The 18,010-nt window shown below is 33.5% G+C and overlaps 1 non-coding gene across 1 annotated transcript; it reads left to right on the top strand.

Moving 5' to 3' along the window:
- Positions 1-5,135: 5,135 nt before the first annotated feature.
- On the top strand, positions 5,136-5,299 carry LOC123238465. Its single transcript, XR_006505628.1, has one exon. It is a non-coding gene; the product is annotated as a U1 spliceosomal RNA (small nuclear RNA).
- The last annotated feature ends 12,711 nt before the right edge of the window (positions 5,300-18,010 follow it).

The raw sequence follows: 18,010 nt of genomic DNA on the forward strand, positions 1-18,010 counted from the left end.
AGAAGAGACAAGACTGAAGATGGGAAGGGAGAGGAGGCAGGTTCCATAACAGTGAATTTAATTGCTTTTTTTCCTGTCAAAACAGAATAGTGTGGAAGGACAGTTAGGAAAAAGATAGAGCAGAGAATTATGTACTGAGAACTAAGTATTCATGAAAATTTACAGCAAGGTCATTAATAATGGAATATTTCATGTTTTGAATTATTTCAAATTTTCTCTATAAACCCTCTTAATTTTCACTTTTAATTACATAAGTTTTTAGTGAGTTTTTTTTGTCATGATAAAGACTTATACTATGCCCCTAACACCAACAGCTCTCTAGGCATTATCAGAACCATCCATAAACAAATATATAAACTAATTAGAAGAAACTCTACCACTACAGTTTGATCTAGAGAAGGAATAAATATTTCAATAAATATTCCAGCTTTAAGATAATAAGTAGGAGAAAATAGATAACTAGAGAACAATTGTATTCTTTTTAAGAGCTCACATTTGTATAACTCTTTTCTGTCTACCAAGTACTTTCTTCACAATTACCTTTGACATAGGTCAGAAATCTTAGACATGGTACAGGATTCACTCCAGAAGTGGGAATCAGATTAAAATGTAAGAGGGAAATATTTGCAAAATACACTAAAATATAACAGAATACACAATGGGAATATGTGATTTTCTAAGTCTAAATAATATGTGACGCATAAGCATCTTTATGTTTGGTTTAGTCATCTCATTCTTTTTGAGTTGGACACAATTGGTATAAGTAATATATTATTATGCTTATTTTACAGGCAAAAAATATGAAGTTCCAGAATGTAAATGATTAGCCCAGGGTCCTACATTTAGGAATGAGTAATAGTCAAGACTAAAATGCAGATCTTCTGACTCTAAGCTCAGTATATTTTTAAATTATAGACTGATTTGATTGCATAATTCCCTTTTTCCTAGTAGGTTAATGATTATTTAAAAAATGAATTTTCTTCTGTGTAATGGAGAAACTGTTGCAGAATATTTAAATATAGGGTCTCAAAGGGAAAAACTGGGTCTGGATTTTGAAAACCTTAAGTTCTACTATCTATTCTTTCATTTACTTAAATAGCTAAAGCAAGTCACTTAAATTTTTTAGGTCTTTTTCCCCATAAAAATGAATGGTCTGAAATAATTCATTTAGTCCTCCTCTTCCAGTCTTTTTTAAAAATTGCCTCTAATTCAGTGGTTTCTTCTGTATCATTTTCTTGGGTTCAAATTTCTATCTTGCTAAATACTATTTTGTGCATAAAAATATATATGTTCTCTGCAACTTCTCTTTGTAGACTTATTCTATCAGGATAATCAGAGAAAAAGATGAAAAGGAAATCAGAAACTTAAAAAGATAACTTTTTCAGGATTATAATCATCATTCACTCCATTTTTCATATATAAAGAGCAGATAGCTATCCTTCATGAGCAATACATGACAAAGAATAGCATGCATCGCTTGTGGTTAGTGTTGCAATAAATTAAAACTTACAAAAATGTTAACTTAGCATATTCAATGATATGCATAATCACATATGTAACAATAGTGTTTAAATATTAATAGTAAGTAGTTCATGTAAATTACTTAATATTGTTTTTAAAGAAGTAATATAAATATTTCTTGAATTAGCTTGAAGGGAAAGAATAATTGCAAACTGGGTAAAACACCAAATTATCTTCAAAAGAAGATCCTTCTGAAGACCCTTGGTATCTAAATAAGTTGCAGGAACATGAAGAATCAAATCTTTCTCTTCTCTGTCAAGAAACATTAATCATATTAGGTTCCTTAGGGACTCTGAATGAGAATATTTTTGTCTCTGGAGATCGGAATCTAGGTGATGTTAAGCACTTGGATATCAATTTCTTTCCTTTTTTCTTTCTTTTTTCTTTCTCTTTTTCTTTCTTTCTTTCTTTCTTTCTTTCTTTCCACCTTTCTTTCTTTCACCTTTCTTTCCACCTTTCTTTCTTCCTTCCTTCCTTCCTTCCTTCCTTCCTTCCTTCCTTCCTTCCTTCCTTCCTTCCTTCCTTCCTCTCTTTCTTTCTTTGAACATTATGTTCAAAACATATATGTGAAGCCTCAAAAACAAATGTGGAAGGATGTCAAGACCAAAATGAAATCTTGGAAGCACTTCAAAAGAAGATCACTAAATAAATAGAAAAATTGCAAGACGAAATAAACAATATAAGAAAGAAAATATAAAACCTCAAGTAAGAAAATAATTCCTTAATAGAAGGAAGTATAAAATCTCAATTAATAAAATGACTCTTTAAGAATTATAATTAGACAAACAGAACCTAAACACCTCATAAGATTGTAGGAAACAATAAAATAAATTCAAAGGACTGAAAAAAACAGAAGAAAATCTGAAATATCTCACTGGAAAAACAGGCAAACTGGAAAATAAATACAGATGTGAACTGAGAATCACTGGACTTCCTGAAAGCCATGATATTTTTTTTAATTTGAAAAATTTTATTTAGTTAATTAATTTAATATCTTTTTCCATGGTTACAAGATTCAGATTCTTTATCTCCCCTCATCTCATCCCCCCCATAGCCAACAAGCAATTCTACTGGGTTTTACATATGTCATTGATCAAGAACTATTTCCATATTATTAATATTTGCATTAGGGTGATCACTTGGTGTCTATATTCCCAACATGATAAAAAATTTTAACAATCCTGGACTCCATATTGAAGATAATTATCAAGGTTAATGAAAAAATACAAAGGAAGAAACTCTAGTACTGCTAAATTTTGAATTGTATTATAAAGTGATAATCATCAAAAATATCTGGTACTGGATAAGAAATAGAAGGGTAGTTCAATGAAACAGGACAAACATACAACAAACAGGAGTAAAATAATCAGTATTTGCTAAAATTTTTTGGATAATTGGAAAGTAGTTTGATGGAAACTAATTATATTAGAGACCAATATCTTATACCATACACTAAGATAATAGCAAAATGGATACATGATCTAGGCATAAAAAGAAATGTAAGTAAATTAGAAGAAAAGGGAGCACATTAACTATCAGATTTATGGATAAAACAGGAATTTATTAGTCAACATCAAGAGATTGAGATCATTGTGAAATATAAAATGAATAATTTTCAGTTCATTAAATTAAAAAAAGTTTTATAAAAATAAAAAAATTGTTAAGGTTGGAAGAAAAACAGAAAATTGAGAAAATATTTTATAGACAGACTCTCAGATATAGATCTCATATCAAAAAAAAATAGAGAACTTTGTCAAATTTATGGGAATCAGAACTATTTCTCATTTGACAAATGGTCAAAATATGTAAACAGACAATTTTGGATGGAAATCAAAGCCATATGTAGGTATATGAAAAAATGCTTCAAATCACTACTAAGTAGAGCAATGAAAACTGAAACAATTCTGTGATATCATCTCAAACCCATCAGATTCGCTAAAATTACCAAAGAGCAAAATGTTGGCAGAGATGCAGAAAAATGGGGATACTAATAACTTTGGTGGAACTGTGAATTGATCCAACTATTTTGGAAAGCAATTTAGAATTACACTCATAGAGTTATAAAATTGTATATACCCTTATAATCAGCATTACCATTTCTGGGTCTATTTCCCAAGGAGATCAAGAAAAAAGGAAAAGAATTTAGATATTCCAAAATATTTATAGCAGCTCTCTTTGTGGTGGCAAAGAATTGGGAAGTTGAGGGGGAAACCCATCAATTGGGGAATGGATAAATATATTATTGCATATGAATGTGATGGACTACTACTATGCCATAAGAAACAATGAACAGACAAATTAAAGAAAACCTTGAGAAGAACTACATCAGCTAATGAATGGTGAAATGAATAGAACCAATATAACATGAAACACAGCAATAGAATAATTGAAAAATAACTAATAAATGTTGCCTCCAGTGAAGTGAATGAAATGATAAAATGGAAACATAAAAGACATAATCTATATATAGATATGCAATCAGGGGAGTAAGGGACCAAGGTACCTGTAAATAAAATCTATTAATATTTTTAATTGAAAAAAAAAAAAGAAACTGCCAGGGAAAACCATATTGATATTCTCGAAAAAGAGGAGGAACTTAAAATATTCACCAATCATATAACTGATGGAGATCCCAAATTTAAAAGTCCTAGGAGTATTATAGTAAAATTCCAGACCTACTAGGCCAAAGGTAAAAAAAGAAGCCAGAAAGAAAAATAAATACCTTGTAACCGTAGTCAGGATTAAAAAGGACCTAGTAGCATCTACCTTAAAGGACTGGAAAACATGGAATATGATATTTTTGGAAGGAAAAGATAAATGACTAAAACATAGAATCACTACTCCAGCAAAACTAAGCATAATATTCCAGAGGAAGAAATACACATTTAATGAAATTAAGGACCTCCAGGCATTTGTGAAGAAATGACTAGAACTAAAAAAAAAAATTGATGATCAAATGCAACACTCAAAAGAAGAATAAAAATAAAAAACAAAAAGTACAAAGAACTCAATGGGTAAAACTCATCACATTCTTCCATGGAAAAGTGTTTAGAATACTTAAGCTATCTATGATACTTGAAATACCTAAAGTACTTATGATACTTAAGAACTCTATCACTATTAAGTCAGCAAATCAGAGCATTCAGAGAAAGAGAGCAAGGCGTGAGTTGAATATGATGTGATAACAGTAAAAACAGTAACAAAATCAAGGGATAAGAAAGAGGAATTCTCTGGAAAAAAATTAAAAGGAGAGAATGTTGGGCACAAATTAACTCATGTAAGGAGGCACATAAGAATCAATACAGTGGAGGAGTGAGGCTGGGAATGACAGAAAATTCTTGAACCAGTAAGTAGTACAATAAAAATCCATTAATTAAAGGTTATTATGAGCATAGATTGAAAATTAATTGGAAGCTGAATAATCTAATTCTAAAGAATGAATGGGTTAATATACAAGTCACAGAAACAACAAAATAGAAAATAAAAAAGGTGAAATCATACCTAAACAAGAAAACAATTATTATCAAAGACTAATATGTATAATTAATTACTTGCTTCTCAAACTGAGAACATATAAGAAGGTGAGGAATACACTTAAAAACGTGAAATATATGATACTTACCTGGCAGGGGTGATTCCATGATCACGAAGGTGGTTTCCCCAGGGCGAGGCTTATCCATTGCACTCCAGATGGGCTGAGCCCTGCGATTTCCCCAAATGGGGGAAACTCGACTGCATAATTTGTGATAGTGGGGGACTGCGTTTGCGCTCTTCCTTGACAAAAAAAAAAGTGAAATATTTTACTAATATTAGTAGTCATCTGAGGTTGCATTAAAAAAGTCAGTCTCTGAAAGGAAATGGAATTAGGTGAAAAGAAGTTATAAAAAAAGAGACATCTCCTTCTCCTGATAAATTCACAGGAAAATTCTATCAAACTGTTAAGGAAGAAATGATACCATTACTACACAAATCATTCGCAAATTTCTTAAGAAAGAAAGCACCCAATTTAATTTTTTATATTAGACAAACATCCAAATATTTAAACCAGGGAAGGATAAAGCATAGAAGGATAATTATAGACAATATTATTAATGATTATTTATTCATATTGTACCTGATGGATTTGTAGAATTCAATAACATTTTTTAACATTTATTAATATTCATTTTTAACATGGTTACATGATTCATGCTCCTCCTTTCCCCTTCAGCCCCCCCCCCGCGCCCCCCCTACCCATGCGCATTTCCACTAGTTTTGTCATGTGTCCTTGATCAAGACCAATTTCCAAATTGTTGGTAGTTGCATTGGTGTGGTAGTTTCGAGTCCACATCCCCAATCATGTCCACCCCAACCCATGTGTTCAAGCAGTTGTTTTTCTTATATGCTTCCTCTCCTGCAGTCCTTCCTCTGAATGTGGGTAGCATCTTTACCATAAATCCCTCAGAATTGTCCTGGGTCATTGTATTGCTGCTGGTACAGAGGTCCACTACATTCGATTTTACCACAGAATGTCAGTCTCTGTGTATAGAGTTCTTCTGGCTCTGCTCCTTTCGCTCTGCATCAGTTCCCGGAGGTCTCTCCAGTTTGCCTGGAACTTCTCCAGTTTATTATTCCTTTTAGCACAATAGTATTCCATCACCCGCATATACCACAGTTTGTTCAGCCATTCCCCAATTGAAGGACATACCCTCCTTTTCGAATTTGTTGCCACCACAAAAAGCGCAGCTATGAATATTTTCGTACAAGTCTGTTTATCTATGATCTCTTTGGGGTACAAACCCAGTTCAATAACATTTTAAAAGAACAGTTAATATTAATTCCACAAAATAATTTAAAATGGTAAAGAATATAGTCTCAAAAGAATTATATTTCTATTATCTAAACCATGAAAGAATAAAGCAAAAGTGGATTTTAAACCAATGTCATTAATGAATATTGATTGAAAAGTTTTAAATAAAATACCATTAGATTATAGCAATTCATTCATTATGGTCATGTTAGATTTATACTAGGAATGCAAATGTAGTTAAACATTAGGAGAATAGTCACAATAATTAATCATATTTATTAATTTCTATGAATTTGTGCACAACACTTTTTTCCTTGACAAGGATGAGATACCAATTAAAGGTGACAACTAGTTATAGCTCTATTCATATATCATTTCAAGCAATTTAATATGGCATCTACACTTCTACCTGAGTATACTTATCTCAAAATGACTGCTTTGTGATATATTAATATTCCATCAGTCAGCTACTTTCCTGAGATTCATGTATAGACTGCCTACCTTCCCTTTATTTTAGAACAAACAAAACATTCCTCCCTAAACAGAAAGGTAATACACTCCTAGAAGTCTATGAGGCTCAAATCTATGCCATCATAAAATCCATTACAACGTTAATTTAAATATGAGTAAGATAGTTGAAAAATATATAGGATTCTTCTCTATTCTACAAGTAACTAAAATCCAGAGATATATTGAAGTACACACTGTATTCATTTAGAAAACTAATTTGCTTTAATGAGGTAAAAAAGAAGAGATTGTATTCACGATCAGTGAGGTGTCCTGAAACACTTACATAGCTCTAATATGTTCCATGTCATCGTCTTACATTCTAAAATCAAACTATAGATTTAGATTTTTATAGAGACAAGTGTACTCTAATGAAGGCATGTTATCTTTACCAATTCTCTGTCATCTCTACAGTAGATTAATTCTTTGTACTTTATGGGAGAAAGGTTTGTTTTTCCTCCCTTTGGAATTTAACTTGCCCCACTCTTATCAATGTCTAATTGTATAGGATAGTATTACTGTTGTGACTGAAACTCCAACATGCTTCATGGTGGATGGATCATTGTGTTATAGCTGTCACATCTAAAGAGCACCCAAGGATGTCTCAGAGAGCCCTTATCATCCCGAACTGGGGTATATAGAAAGGCTTATCTCCAGCCACTCTGGAGGCACCTGGCATAGCCAGAGTGCACAAAGCCTTCCGGGGGAGAGAGGGGAAGAGGATGCTGCAGCCAAACGCAGAGCTCCTCCTCTTGTTTTCTCATAGAAGAGAATACTGACAAAGGCATTGAGAATATTTCAAGATCAAATGAGTCATCTGGGGACCAGAACCAATGCAGCTATGCCATTCTCAGCTACTGGAAACTTATCTAGACCTGAACCTCTCTCCACACATAAATGTGTGTGTCTTTGGTCTATCTCATTAACCACCAATGATAAGACCTGCTCTTCCTCTTACTTAAAAGTTTCCATTACATATCATCCATCCACATAAATCATGGCTTGTAATGGGGCCCATGAAAGAGCAGTTTGTCATATCCTATTTGTAATTCATTTTTTCAACAAGCATTTATTAAATGCCTACTAAATGCTGAAGACAAAAACAAATCCCCTGCCAGCTTTCAGGGATCTTAAATTCTAATGGAACATCCCAATACAAATAGAGATGAGGAAATTCAGAATATATACAAAGTAAATTTAAAGGAATTTTCAGGGAGTGGCAATAGGAATAGCTTAGCACTGAATAAACTGTTTGCTAATGATCACATAAATGATACAAATTGTGGTACTGGCAATGACAGAAATCCACTCGTCATTTTAAAAAAATAATCAGGCTTTAAACCACATTTCTAACTAGATGTGATGAGTTGTCATGTTATATTGGCCATGCATCATATCAAAGATTAGTATTTATAAAGTCATTGGCTAAAAGCTATATGGTGGTCTGGAATTTAATTACATATCAAAAAGACTATGAGTATGGCACATGCTAAAGTAAATTAGCACAATTAGCACAGGCCCAGTTATTTTTCATAACTTGGAAAAGACACCTAACTTCTCTACGGGGTTAACATGTCATCTTAGTTATGAACCTACATTTTTTCTAGATCTTAATTTTAATGTAAGCATCTCTTAATTCTGATAGATTCCATTTCAAAATGGTATAAGATATAACTAACTCATCACAAACTTCTACAACATCAATTAAAACAACAAAATATTTTTCCATCTAATTTTCAGACACTCTGGTTATGGCATTTATTTCAATTAGGGGCCACCATAAAAGTCTTGATGCAATGTCTTGAGTGACATCAAAGTGAGTAAAAAAGGAGTTAACCATACTGAATTAATAAATGGGATGATTCTCCAGATTTGCTTCTGTTGTCTCTGTTCAGACTTAACTGAATATTTGTAGTACAAAATATCATATTATATGTGAATTTTGTCCACTCTAATGTTTCATTTATTATTATCACAAAGGAGCCTTTTTTAGGAACTATGAACTAGACCCAAGTGTGTCATTGCCATTTCAGAAGAGGTGATGGGACATTTGTTTTAAGTTCAAAAGAGTCCTGATAAACTGGTGTAGATTCACTTATTAGCTAATTAAAAGCAAATCAAAATAAGACAAACAAACAATAAAATATCTTCTTCTTAATGTCCCTTAACAGGAGCAGAACAATTAAAAGCAAAACCTCTACGGATAAATAGAATATATCTTCTGGAGATTCACCACAAACACTATTAAAGGAAACAGATCTCTGAGAAACTAATGACCTACTTAATTGACAGAACTCTTTTGGAAACCTATGAATAAGGGTCCACAGCAGTGGTTCCCAAACTTTTTTGACCTACCACCCCTTTTCCAGAAAAAATATTTCTTAACCCCTGGGAATTAATTTTTTTAAATTTTAATATCAATTTATAGGAAAGATAAATGCACCTGTGGCCATCACTGCTCCCCTGGATAGCTGCAGCACCCACCAGGGCATGGTAGCTCCCACTTTGGGAATCACTGGTCTATGGTCTTCAATGGTTTTCATCCATTCTTTATTTACCTATTTATTTGGCTACTTACTTATCTATTTGTTTATCACTTGATTATTTAGCTGTTTATTTTATTTGTATATTCATTCATGTTTATATTGTGCTTACTCATTTATTAAATTATTATTGATAAGAAAAAGAAAATAGGATCAATAGGAATTAGAGTTAAGGTTTTTACCCATTAGTTCCATTCTCTTTATCCTTTGTTTTTTGAAAAGGACTAATTATATAACAGGGTGATGTCAATTTCTGCAAGAACCAGATTTAATTGAAAAAGCACAAAGTCACCAGCCTCATTCTCTTTTCCAGATTCATAGAAATCCAGTGGCAATACAACCATCAGGACAACTTGTCTTCACCTGAGATATATTTGCATCTTTCATGCCTATCTCCAAGCTCAAAGCACTCCACAGCACCTGTTTAAGCTACCTTTATGGCTGTTGGAGCAAATTGTCCTCATCTACCTGTTCCCGTGGGTGAAGTCTTCAGGTGCTTAAGTTAGATATTCCCTTACCACACGGATGGATTTGAGGACTTTTGGTTATCTTCAACTTGGTTTAGCCCATCATCTAAGTGTTTTGTATTAGGGCATAGCAGCTGCACATGCTACAGCCTCTTGTAGCCACAGGTGATAGTTTGGTGAAAGGTATTCTAATGAGCAACCCTGAAATCACAAAGTAGTTAATTCCGGATGTAAGTCAACAAAAAGCACACTTAGTATGTGAGGAACTATTGTGAATATTGTAGAGAGCTTCACAGAACTTACATTAAAACTATACACATTGTTTAATCAGGAATTTCTGGAGAGTGATTCTACTAACTTGTTATAGTTTCACAGCATAAATGTCAGCGTGATTTCAGGTTCAGAACAAAGACTAACTTTTTCTAGACATATTAGTATAATACTAAAAAAGTTTCTGAAATCAGTTTATATAAATTTTGGCTAAAAGGTAATGTTAACTAAGAATCGAGAAATATTACATTTATTGGTTAACTGATAAGGCATGAACCATTAGTAATTTTATTCTTTTTGCTTTTTTGTCAGTATTTTCTTCATTTTGAGCTCCTATAATTGTAAGTTTCTTTGATTTCTCAAACAAGTTCAATGAGGTTATTGTATAGCTGAAAATTCCTATCATGTTGAAGACAAGCTCATTTCCAGACTAATTTATGTTTACTAATGAAATTAAAGTTTTTCCTTGTTTTCCCATATCCTAAGGAGGGAGTAGAATACAGAAAAGTAAGGTGTAAGGTAGAGAGTGATAAAATATGTGGAAAAACTAGTGAGTTGGAGACAGAGATTGATAAGGAAGAAAGTAAGGAATCAGGGGAAGATAGGGGAAAGGAAACAGAAATATAAGGAACTTTGTAAATCCCCCCCCCACATATGTAATGAATTCTTTCCTCACCTCCACTTAGGGAATTCCTAGTTTCCTTCAAAGCAAAACATGCATGCTACCTTCTATATGAGACCTTTCCTCTCAGTATTAAAACTCTCATTAAATGAATTCATTTTGCTATTTTTATATACTACTAATTGTATATTCATCTATTTCTGTATAGGTTGTATACCAACAGTAGAAATTACACTCCTGAAAGGCAAGGATGGATTCATTTTCGTTGTCACTCAGAACTTGAACCTATTTTGAATCAGATTCTCATTGACAAATACTGATTATTCAGTTTTCTGTGCTTATGTAAGATGTAGAATTGTAATAATCTTGGGAGAGGAGAGAAACTTTTACTTTTGATTTCTAATGTCAAGAGGTATCCATTCCAGATTCTATTTAAAGAGAAGTTTCTGAATGGAGATAAAACAATGGTAGAAGTAAATAAGCAGAGGATCTGGTTCCTCAACCATGCTCCATATCCCATTTCTATCTTGAGAAAGACTTTGGGGGATTTCTGTTTGGGTGAGAGTTTTCTCTCTCTTATGATTAAACTGAAATATCTTGCTCCCCATGGGAGTATTCTGTGTTGGCTGATTATTTTCTAATTTATATAACTCCTATGATTTCAGTTTTCTAAAAGCTTGGATAAATTCATTTGCTACTCACTCTACGTGATGCTCTTTGTGGAACTAGTATTTAGTAGGAAGAGGAAAAAAACTGTGGATGTATAGCATGGAGCCTTTCTTCCTTCAATGGACCAGAGACACAACTTGAAACTAAGAAAACATTTTTTTCTGATAAGCTATAATAATTAATTGGGATGGGGAGAGAGTCAGATTTCATTCTAGACTGGAATGTTCTCTCTGGAGGTAATTGGGTGGTTCAGTGGATAAAGCACTAAACCTGGAATCAGGAAAATCTGAGTTCAATAACTCATTAGCTATGTAGCCCTAGGCAATTCACTTAATCTCTATTTGCCTAGTCTTTTCCAGAAGGAAATGGTTAAGCATTTCAATATCTTTGCCAAGCCCTATATGAAGTCATGAACATTCAGACAGGATTCATCAACAACAACCTTCTTCTCAAGAGCAGAGGGACTAGCCTCTTGTCTCTCATCTCCTTCTCCCTTCCTTGGATAGCAGAGGAGAATTTAGTGATATCTGTCCCCTCCTTCTTGTTAGACAGGGACACATAAACCCATTTGGACACATATAACCTACATGAGCAATGCACACATCCTACTTTGTATGCACATTAAAATTTATGCATTTTATACACAGTACTATGCACATAGTAGAGGCTTACTATTGAATTGAAGTGAATATAACAGGGAAGAGGAAGAAAAAGAAGAAGCAAGTATTGTATAGGGCAGCATTGGTGAAGTATTGGCACATGTGCTGACCCTGGCATGGGGAAGCTACTTCCATTCCCCTTCTTCCCAGTGTCTGAGGACATTTTTTGCATGTCCTGCCACTCTTTCCAGCCATCCAAAGAAAGCATTTTCTCCCTCAGTTCTCTCAGGTATTGGGGAGCAGGGGAGCACATTGACAGTTCAAATTTGTTCTCTGGGCACTAGAACTCGAAAATCTTTGCCAGTGCTGTTATAGGTGTAACAGACTAAGTAAGCAAGAGGCCAAGCAAGATTGCATTTTGATGGAATTCTGAAAACCCAGGAGAGGTGACAGTTGGGCTAAGGCTGAGAATTCTGGGAAGGAAAAAAAAACAACGGACACTCACTGTTCTCTGGACTTTGGGGAGGACAGGGAGGTGGGAGGCAGTGTTTCTGTGGGACCCTGAATATCTCAAAAAGCCTAAATCTGAGATTTTACCAGACCTTCTGTTACTATAGCCAGCCAAATTGATTCTACATCTTCAGGGAACATCTGGAAAGATAAATATTGTAGTTACCCTTGTTGGCCAAGGAGCCTGAGACTTCAGTGGGAGGGAGATGACCCTTGGAGGCTAATGAAGCCTAGATTGGGTTTAAATATTACATTCCCTCTTTAGCCATTTGTAACCTCTTAGGATAGGAGTTTTACTGGGGTCCTGAGATAGTTAACAAAAATTGAAAGTTTCAGAAGATATCTAAGTTACTGCTCAGCTCTGGGAAAGACCAAGATTGGACCATATTAATTTCTCCCTCGCCCTTGTTCCTGAAATCTTTCCCCTTTATCCCTGAATACCTTGATCCTGAATAAACCCCTGTTGAGTTATTTAAGACAGAGTTTAGAAGGGAGTCTAGAAGGGAGGCAATATGTTGGGGGTAACAAGTAGAGGGAGCAAGAACATTCCATATTGGTGAGCAGTTATTTTGGGGTACAGGGAGGTTTCTGCTCAAATAACCTGGCTCTGGGTAATTGATGGGGACCATTTGGGTCTCATTCAACTCACAACACCTCCCACTATCCCCTCAACTCTGGCACTTCTTTGGGAAATCTTCTTGCATGTTACACCCCCAAGGGACTCCCAAGTAAGGAGGGGCTGGTGAGAGTAGCTTGGACCCATATCCTTTCAGTCAAGGGGGTTTCCAGAGCACACCCCATCTATCAATTACCCCCTGTCTTACATAGTGAAAGAGAAGAGCTCCAAGATAATGAAGGAAAACTTTAACAAATCATTTAGTGGGTGCCATGTACATAGACTAATAGAAGGACTTTTGATGTCATAACATGGTGTCATGTTCTGGCAGTAGGTTCAACTTTTCACAGAGTTGTTGTTTTTTATTTGTTTCTTTTATTATTTGTTTCTGTTACATTAAAATATTCAGTTAATTTTCTTCCTCTCCTATCCCCACTAAAGAAGGCATCATTTGACAAGAAGGTATATGTGGAAATGGCTGGGTAGCTAAGTGGATTGAGAGTCAGACCTACAGAAGGGAGGTCCTAAGTTCAAATCTGGCCTCAGACACTTCCTAGCTGTGTGACCCTGGGCAAGTCACTTCACTCCTATTACCAGCCCTTACCACTTTTCTGCCTTAGAACCAATATAGTATTGATTCTAAGACAGAAGGTAAGGGTTAAAAAATTATATATATATATATATATATATATATATATATGTATGTATATTAAACTATATCTTTTGTATTTCTAATTTATCAGTATTTTCACTGGAGGTGGACATACCAAGTCATTTTTTCAAGTAATATATTTCTGGTGCTATATATAATGTTAATTTGGTTTTGCTCATGTTACCCTTCATAATTTCATATGAGTCTTTCCACTTTTTCCCAAAATTAACCTGCTCATCATTTCTTTTGGTATAGTAGTATTTGATTGCAACCATATGCCATGACTTTAAGCCATTCCCTAATTGATGGACATCCCTTCAGTTTCCAGTTCTTTGCCACCACAAAGGGAGCTGTTATAAATATTTTAGAATAGATGAGTTCTTTTCCTTTGTTCCTGATCATTTTAGGATATAAACCTAATAGTGGTATTGCTGAGTTGACTCCTACATTAAAATAAATAGAATTACAAGGAAAATGAATTATTTAGAGAAATAGTTCTCTCTATATAATTATATATTCACATAAATATTTGTGAATGTATTAGTGTGATATAGTCATAAGTATACACGTATTTTCATTTATCTGTGCATATATGTGTGTATATGCTTGTATGTAGAACATATATGCAAATGTGTTCATATATGCATTAACATAAATAATCATGCATGTATACACACACGTTCATTCAAGGTAAAGTACTCCTGCCCTAAATCATCTCTTCTTTAGTCTAAGCATTCCATATTCATTAAATCAATCAAATCATCAAATGAATCAAATAGCTTTTACTATCTGCTTTGGCTTCTAAGAGACCTTAGCCACTTCAGCAATATACATTCTAAAAGTTGTATTCAAAAATGAACACAGTCCTCCAGATATTGTCAGATTTTGTCAGAGTGTGATGGAATTATCACCTTCCTTGTCCTAGTCCTTTTGCCATGTCTCTTCATTTAAATATGACTTCATTTAAATCTCGGTTAAAATCCTATCTTTTGTCTTTGGATTCCTTAATGTTAGCATCTTTATTCAACTCTAGTATTTTCCCTCTGAAATTGTGCTCTATGTATTCTATAGATATAATGTATCTATGTAGTTTTTCACACTGTCTTGCCCACTAGAATGTGAGCTTCATTTTAAGTACTATCTTTTGTCTTTATTTCTCCAATTCTAATCTCAATGCCAATCACTAAGGAATTAAATAAAAAAAATATTAGCTTACTTAAAATATAATAAGTTTTTTGGATTGTGATATCATGCAGTTGACTAATACTGTACTTATTGTATACAGATTCCAAATATTTTTGCATAGATATTTACTAATTCCTAACCTATCTTATATTGCTTATAAGATATGTAAGGAACACATATATATGTATATACACAGATATATACATATATATGATGTTATTGAATCCACATTTAAAATCATCTTATTCCACATTCATGGACATTGAAATCTCTATAGTCTGACTTCATCCTATGTCTTAGCTATTCTCTTGATTTTCAGTCATCTGTAGATTTGATAACTATGACATCTTTGGCTTCATTTAATAATTAATGATATTGATTGAACATTTTGACAGAGGAAGAAGTTTAGTGAACCAGTTACTTCTCAAGCCCATTCTTTTCAATTTATATGACTGAAAAAAAAGAGGGAATGAACATTGGTGACATTTCAAGTTAAATGAGTAAAATTTAATTTCTAAGATCTATGCTTTAGCTATCACCTAATATTTTATCTGTCAAGCAATTATCTTAATACTTTTCATATCAGAATCAGTCAGAATTAAAGGCATTGTTAGCTCTCATATATTACACTTTTCACACCCGCCTTGTTTTAGGCTTGTGTATTTACAATGAATAATATATTCTCCTTCTAGAAACCCTTTGGAGATTTTATGAAAACGTCAATAGTTTCCACCTCTCTCTGGACTCATTTACCCTGTTTACAAAATACTATCAAATGTCGGCAACTCATCTGTGATTCATTTCCTGACATTTAATTATTACTCACTAAATCATTTACCTAAGGAAAAGGGAGAATAGAATAAAAGGATTTTATAATCGTGTGGTAACATAATTATTTTATTGTAAGTAGCACAGTCCTTTAATGGTAAAAAGAAAAACATCCTTCAATAAATATGTTGTCTGTAGAGGCTTAGAAACATTGGTCACTCTCTTCAAGTCATGATGACAATGATAATTTTGACAGGTTGTCAGTAAGATTACCCTTGATTGCTAGCATCCTTTGTCCTCAGAAGTAGGGATACCTGAAAGAGTAGGATAAGAATCAGATGTGTTTTCAAGAATGCAGCTGTCATTGACCTTGTGATATTACCTTGAACTTTTGTTTAGATTCTCAGACTCACAAATCATGGTGATGAGTCAGAATACTCATCACTCCCTATTGTCAAGTTCAGTCATTCACACTACTAATTTTTTCTCAACAATCTCACCTTTTATGAGATAAATAATATTCATATTTAACATTCAATCTAGATTGTGGTGACCTTTATTTACTGTTCCCCAGATTACACTCCTTTTTTAAAATTTATTTTTAAAATATTTTCCCATGTTTCCATGATTCATTTTCTTTCCCTACTCTCTTCCCGCCCCCCTACCAGAACTGGCAATCAATTCCACTGGGTTATACAAATGTTATCAATTGATACCTATTTCCATATTATTCATTTCTGCAGTATAGCAAACTTTTGAAACCAAAACCCCAAAACATATACCCATAAAAACAATAAGTCATATGTTTTTCTTCCGCATTCCTACTTTCACAGTTTTTTTGATGTAGATAGCATTCTTTCTCATTACTCCCTCAGGATTGTCCTGGATTGCTACTAGTAGTAAAGTTCATTACATTGGATTGGTTCCACACTGTTTCACTTTCTGTGTATGAGGTTCTCATTTCACTCTGCATCAGTTCATGTAGAAATCATCTACTTGATCATTCCTTAAAGCACAATAGTATTCCATCACCATCATATAACACAATTTATTCAGCCATTCCACAATCAAGCCTCAGCCATGAATATTTTTATTATCTCTTTGGATATAAACATAGTAATGATTTTGCTAGATCGAAGGGCAGGCATTCTTTTAAAGCCCTTTGAGCATGATCCAAATTACCTTCTGAATGTTGAACAGATTCACAAATCCACCAACAGTGTATTAGTGTCCCAGTTTTGCCACATCCCCTCCAAAATTATCACTTTCCTTTACTGTCATATTGGCCTATCTGCTAGGTGTGAGGTTCAGAGTTGCTTTGATTTGCATGTCTCTAATCAGGAGGGACTTAGAACACTTTTTCATGTGATTATTGATAGTTTGATTTCTTCATCTGAAAGCTGTCTATGTCCCTTAACCATTTTTCAATTGGAGAATGGCTCAACTTCTTATATATTTGAATTACTTCCTCATAAATTTGAGAAATTAGTCCTTTGTCTTATTATTTTGAGGAAAGGCCCTTTTATTCCTATACTTTCTAGTATTTTCTATAGAAATGGGTGTTGTATTTTGTCAAAAGCTTTTTCTGTATGTATTGAGATAATCATGTGATTTCTTTTAGCCTGATTGTTAATATGGTCAACTAAGCAGATGGTTTTCCTAATATCAAACCAGCATTGCATTCCTGGTATAAATCACAACTGGTCATAGAGAATAATCCTTGTGATAGTTTGCTATAGTCTCTTTGTTAGTATTTTATTTAAGATTTTAGGGTCTGCGTTTACTAAGGAGATTGGTCTATAATCATCCATTTTTCCTAGATTGATGTATTTTCTGTCATATAATTGGGTTAAAAAGCTCTTAATAATTGCTTTAATTTCTTCTTTATTAGAGGTGAGATCCTCCATTTCACTGATGATACTGTTAATATGATTCTCCTCTTTATTTTTTAAAAATTAGATTAATCAATACTTTATCAATTTTTTCCAAAATACCAGCTCTTAGTCTTGTTTATTAGTTCAATACTTCTTTTGCTTTCAATTTTATTATGTTCTCCTTTGATTTTTAAGCTTTCAAATTTTGTCTTAATATGAGTCTTTTTAATTTGTCTTTTAGATGCATGCCCAATTTGTTGATCTCTTCTTTCTCTTTTTTGTTAATGTAAGCTCTCAGGGGTACAAATTTTCCTCTGAGTACTGCTTTGCCTGTACCGCATAAATTTGCATGTGTTGTCTCCTCATTGCCATTCTCTTCAATGAAATCATTAAATGTTTCTATGGTTTTTTCTTTAAT

The sequence above is a fragment of the Gracilinanus agilis genome, chromosome 2, assembly GCF_016433145.1.
Source record: "Gracilinanus agilis isolate LMUSP501 chromosome 2, AgileGrace, whole genome shotgun sequence".
Classification (NCBI taxonomy): Eukaryota; Metazoa; Chordata; class Mammalia; order Didelphimorphia; family Didelphidae; genus Gracilinanus; species Gracilinanus agilis.